The sequence below is a fragment of the Mastomys coucha genome, chromosome X, assembly GCF_008632895.1.
Source record: "Mastomys coucha isolate ucsf_1 chromosome X, UCSF_Mcou_1, whole genome shotgun sequence".
Lineage (NCBI taxonomy): Eukaryota > Metazoa > Chordata > Mammalia > Rodentia > Muridae > Mastomys > Mastomys coucha.
In genome coordinates, this window is record NC_045030.1 from 88731015 (window position 1) to 88737340 (window position 6326).

The following is a 6326-nucleotide window of genomic DNA, read 5'->3' on the forward strand; positions in this document are numbered from 1 at the left end:
GGCTAGGAGATGGGGGTCACACTTACTGTGTTCCTATGGAAACTTTGAATATTGTTTTATATGGATTTGTATTCACTTTTCAGACATGACACTAACGTGTGCCCCTCAGCTGCTGAACAAGCATTTGTAGCTTGTACATTGGCAGAATGGGCCAAAGGCTTATGTTGTGACCCATTTTGAAAATAAAGTATCTTGAAATAAAAAAAATAGATATGTAAACTATTTAAAAACAGAGTAGATATAAGTAAACTGAAAATAAACTATAGAAATATTAAAAATGTCAATAATATTGTTACAACGAATGAAAATCAACCTTAGAATAAACTATAAATATGCATTTGGAATATATAAAATGTTACACAAGGAATTTGAATGCTTTAATATTCTCTGTTTCTCTTTGTGTGTGTGTGTGTGTGTGTGTGTGTGTGTGTGTGTGTGCATGCAAGCAAATGTGCTCTTCTTTTTCATTTTCTATTAAGAACCAGAGTCATTCTAAGTCTACCTAGAATCCCTAAGGGTGAATTCTCTGTGTCTAACAAAACTAGCACTATTAGGCATTGTGTTTTTCATTTTTGAATAAGTGAGGGATCATTTGGATATAAGATATGTAATATATTTGCTAGACAATATTCTTCACATGCATTATTCATGCAGTGATTAGTATTTTGAAAACACTACATAATTTACAAATACACCTGCTGTCTGTCATTCATCTTGCTTCTCTATCTTGTCTCAATTAATTTATCTGCATCAGTACAATAATAATCATGAAAGAAAAAGGCAGTTTTCTTGGCTTATAATGAGCAGATAAATTAAAAAGTTTAGATGAACTAATGAAACAAAAATGACAAGGAATTATAGAGACATGCTTGTAAATAATCCAAATATAAAATACATTTAAATATTTTGATCATTTATATTATTTCTCTAAATCTTTAGCAGTATATATGAGCATAGTAGAGTTATATAAAAAAGTGAAGAACTAAAATAAAAAAAACTTCTGTGAGGATGGAGAAATGGCTCTGTCATTAAGAGTACTGATTAATTTTCAAGATGACCTGAATTTGATTCCCAGCACCTTGCATAGCAGCAAACAGCCATCCTAACTCCAGTTCCAGAAGACCTGATATACTCTACTGGGCCTTCAGGCAGTGCACATATGTGGTACACATACATAACATGGAGGCAAAATTACTCTTAGTCAAAAAAATGTATATCTTTAAATTTACCACTGCCTAAAACTTCAGTAAATTCATATTTGGATAACTACATGTGAATATTTTGTACATAATTATAAAAATGTATCAAAACACCGATTTCCTAATTTTCTAGAGATGAAAATTTTTGAAAAAGAAAGAACTTTCAAAAGTGTGAAAATAAATAATTATTAAGTTTTATTGAAAGCTTTACCATAATATTTGCTATTCCTTTGTTAATGGTATACAATCATTATATTAAGATATCTAAAACCTACCGGCATTAATCATTTATGACTGAGAATGGTTAATGTTTGCTGTTTAAATAAGTGACAGCATTTGAATTACTTGCCAAGTAATTTCAAATGCTTTTTTTTTAATGTAAATTTTTGAATACTTCCTACTTCATCTCCACCTTTTGGAAATTTAGAGATTTGTAAGGAATTTCTAATAGCCTCTTAAAAATTAAATGTTCTCCAAAATAGGGTGGTAGATAGTGCAAAGAAATTGAAGTCATTATGAATCTTCACACCACCAAATGAAGTGATGACAAAAAAATCCCACCTTGAGATTGCAAACTTATACAACCACTCCGGAATTCAATCTGGCAGTTTCTCAGAAAACTGTGAATAGTTCTACCTAAAGACTCAGCTATATCACTCCTGGGCATATATATCAAAAAGATGTGCCACCATCCCACAAGGACACATGCTCCACTATGTTCAAAGCATCTTTAATAGCCAGAAACTGGAAGCAACCCCAATGTCCCTCAAATGAAGAATGGATAAAGAAAATGTGGTTCACTCATATAATGGAATACTACTCGGCCATTAAACACATGAATTTTGCAGGCAAATGGATGGAACTAGAAAAATACCACCCTAAGTGAGGTAACCTAGAACCAAAAGGATATGCGTGGTATGTATTCACTGATAAGTGGATATTAGCCATTAAGTATAGAATACCCATGATAAACCCTACAAACCTAAAGAAATTAATCAAGAAGGAAGGCCCAAGCAAGGATGCTTCAATGTCACTTAGAAGGAGGAATAAAATAGTCATAGGAGGCAGAGGAAGGGTGGGATTTGGGTGGGAATGGGTAGGGGTTGGGGAATGGGATCGGGTATGGAAAAAGACATGAGATGGGTCCAGGAGAATGAATGTAATCTGCAGCTGTCAGGGGTGAGGGTGGGGAGTAATCTTTAAGAAGTCCGAGAGACCTGGGATGGGAGAAGCTCTCAGGAATCAATTCATTTGTCCTTAGCCAGGATGCCTAACAGTGGAGACATGGAACCTGAAGTGGTCATCTCTTATAGCCAGGCAGAACCCCCAGTGGATGGATAATGACAACAACCAACACACAAACCTTTCAACCCCAACTCTGTCCTGTCTAAAAGAAAAGTGTGAAAAAAGATGGAGCAGAGTCTGAGGAAATGTCCAACACATCCCAACTTGAGATCCATCCCAAGGGCAAGCACCAATCCCTGACACTATTAATGATATTCTGTTATGCTTACAGACAGGAGCCTAGCATAACTGTCCTTTGAGAGGCTCCACCCAGGAGCTGGCTGAAACAGATACAGATACCCACAGCCAAACAATGGACAGAGATCGGAGACTCTTATGAAGGGTTAGGGGAAAGAGTGAAGCCTGAGAAGGGGATAGGAACCCTACAAGAAGACCAACAGAGCCAACTAACCTGGATCCTTTGGGGGCTTTCAGAGACAGAAACACCAACAAAAGAGCAAAGAGTTGGATCTAGGCCTTAAGCACATATACAGCAGATGAGCAGCTCAGTCTCTATAGTTGCATTGTCTGACCTCAGTGGGAGAGGATGAGCCTAATTCTTCAGAGATGTGATGCTCCAGGGTGGGAGGAGATACCCAGGAGGGTTCTACCCTCTCTGAAGGGGGAGGGGTGATGGGAGGAAAGACTCTTTGTTATGGGGACAGAGAGCGTTTGGGATGTTAATTAATTAATTAATTAAAAAGAAAGAAAAAAACTCACCTGTATAATTATTCTCAGCATTATTAGTCCTTTGATTAATAACATTTTATATTATTATACTATGTGGTATCAACTGAAAACTATTTTGATTATATAATGTCCATTTTAACCTGGACTGTCTTCCCCCATCTCCTGACACTTCCATTCAGCTTTGCCTTGGGTATGTGAATATACTGGTACTATGACTATGGGCTACTTGCCTCCTCATGCCTCTATGTTACTGGAAAAAAAAGAAACCCTACTGAAGGCTCCATTCCTCTTCTCTGCCTAAACACCACCATGTTGTACTCTGAATCTGATTCCTTGACATACTGTGTTTTTTCCATATATTTTTAATTATTTCTTGTGGTTATTAATAATTAAAATTTATAGCAATATAATAATCCAGAATGTACATTTAATACAGAAATAATGCATATTATATAAATATCACTATCAGATTTATTAATATTTTCTAATAGGGACTATACAATTTTGCAGTTATTTATATGTCATTTCTATTTGGTGGACTAACATTTTTCTATATATAACTATGTTTGTATACTGTCTATGTATATATGTAATATATTTTATATTCTCTAATTTTTACCTTTAATGTATTTTTAAAATGTCAAGAGAGTTCTTAGTGAAAATTATTGTTGAAAAATAGGATACACACAGTAATGTATTGTTATTTTAATAAAATTTGTTTTTAAATAAATGGTAACATAAACATATAAATAATAAAATGCAATTCCTTTTGGGCTTTTGGTTTTGGCCTACTAAAAATATCTGAAGTTATAATTTACGAATAAGCATTCTAATGAGTGATAACAATTTTCTAGTTTTTAAAAGTCAAAGTTCACACTGAGGAACAGGAAAGTAAGAAAATTACTTTTTATTTCAAATTATTCCAGTCCTTTTGCATGTCTGATTTCTTTTAGGAGCCTTGAATTCTGGACATACACTGATATATGAAAATAGAGCAGTGTTCCCCTTTCTCCTATTGTTTATTGATATATTATAGCATAATAGTCTGGTGGATTCTTGTCAAATTAGAGTGCTGTGCTTAGGATGATTGGATTATAAAAGAGATATTGGTTTAGAGACTTTTCTAAAATGAAAATGTTATAGAGCTCTGTGCCCCAGAAATGTGAAAATATTCAGTAGTAGTTTTTACAATTTTTTCAATAGAATTATATTACAGTAAAATAAACAAAACAAACAAACAACACAGGAATAATATACAGCTAATTTGTGGTCCCCTCATTGAGCACTTGGCTAGAACTGGTGGATTCCAGTCCAGAACTGCAGATACCTACAAAATTGGCAAGGTGGTCAATTTACCTTATGTATTCTTCAACCACAACTGAAAATTGAAAACAATGAAATAATATTTCATACAAAAACTCCTTTATTTTCATTGGCCTAAGGGGAACTTCAATTGACTATGTGCTAACAGAAAAGCAGAAATGGCTACATGTCTCTAGAGTAAGAGTCTGTCAAAACAAACAACTAGAACAATTTCCAACCCTGACTCTGCCACTTACTAGCTGTCCAACTTACGAAGGTCCCTCACCTCCTCATGCCTCATGTGTTTTGATTTTATAAGAAAAGTGGAGATACTTAATGGTGCTTTTTCCATAAAATTGTTACAAAGAGGTACTTTTCTAAAATACTATTTTCAAGCTTCTTGGACACACCACAAAATAAATTCACTACAAAACAGAAAGGAAGGGTCTATTAGCCTCACCAAATTTAAAAGCTGTATTTTAGGTGCTGTAATGTATTAGAATCTAACTAGTAAACAAAGACAGTCTAGTGAATATGGAAGTGGGGAAAAATATCCAATGAAAATGTATTAGAGTTTTGCATAAACTGTTGATTTATAAAATGGGATGTTATTGGTTTCTGAAGATTTAGACACAGCAAAGAAGTGGATTCTAGTATGCTCTCCAATTGACCATTCAAACAGAACACTATCTGAACTACAAAGAGCATTTCCTCACTTGCGGCCCCCTTCATGTAACCTGCTTCAAGGTAGATGGCTGCGACAGTTCTGAGGCTCGTAATGACACAGCGTTTCTGATCTGTGAAGGGTGTATGGATATCGTTGCAGACACAAATCAAAGTCAGCATTCCGTACCTACTAACCTAAAATGTTTTACACTAACTATTAAAGCATTGGTATGCCTTCATCTTGTCCTTATCACAGCTTAATGAATTCTCTGGGCTCACATCTATTGATGACTATTCCAAAACAACCGAACTGATATACAAATGCTGTCTCTATTGCTTTAAAAGTGACACCCAACACACAATTTCATTATAGTAGACAACAAAAAGTCTGTAGAACTTCTCAAACCCATTTGCAGTATTTAAAAGTTATGCTTCCTTTCCGATGTGTGTTTAAGAATGAAATGTCCTTATGCATAAATTTTATTTGATAATAAAAATGGATAATGCTTTTCTTTTTAAAAGAATTATTTACTTTATGTATATGATTACACTGTAGCTGTCTTCAGATCCCATTAGAGATGGTTGTGAGCCAGCATGTGTTTGCTGGGAATTGAATTCAGGATCTCTGGAAAAGCAGTGCTCTTAACCACTGAGCCATATCTCCAGTCCTGCTTTTCTTATATACTAAATACCAATCCCATCTTGAATGGCATTTCTATTTTAAAGACTGCTATACTTTTCTCAGTCTTTAGTGAAAATGAGTATTTCAGCTAATAAATTTTATATTTGTAAAAAGTAAAATATATGCAGAGTGTGAACTAACTAGCATATGTTTATGTGTGTCGGCGTGTATGTGTGACACAGTTTTGCCATATTCATTTATGGGCCATAAATCAGAAAGTTACATTACAATTGCCCATTTATGAGAATAGATGCACTCAGTTAAGCTTATTTAACAGTACAGTTGCACTGGGGAACCTGATGCTTCCTCCTTGCCTGTATTCAAACCTTCTGCATGCACTTCTATTTAGCACTTGAACCTACAATGTGTTTTTTTTAGGCCAATAAAATACTAGAGGTTTAAAGCAGAGGCTTGGATCAATAATGACAAGCCTCCTGTTGTCATTATTGTCATTATTACTGTTGTCATAAGAATATACCAAGTATTACTGCAGAGAATTGTGT

At 34.6% G+C, this 6326-nt stretch overlaps 1 protein-coding gene and 1 pseudogene across 2 annotated transcripts in view; one reads left to right on the forward strand and one right to left on the reverse strand.

Annotated features, from left to right (window-relative positions):
• The window catches only part of LOC116090765, a 7512-nt pseudogene extending 7382 nt beyond the window's left edge, over positions 1-130 (forward strand). Inside the window, exon 2 of the transcript XR_004118810.1 lies at positions 84-130. The product of XR_004118810.1 is annotated as an ornithine decarboxylase pseudogene (transcript). The remainder of the gene's footprint in view (positions 1-83) is intronic.
• The window catches only part of Il1rapl1 (interleukin 1 receptor accessory protein like 1), a 1152451-nt gene that overhangs the window by 594381 nt on the left and 551744 nt on the right, over positions 1-6326 (reverse strand). The gene's annotated exons all lie outside the window — the stretch shown is intronic.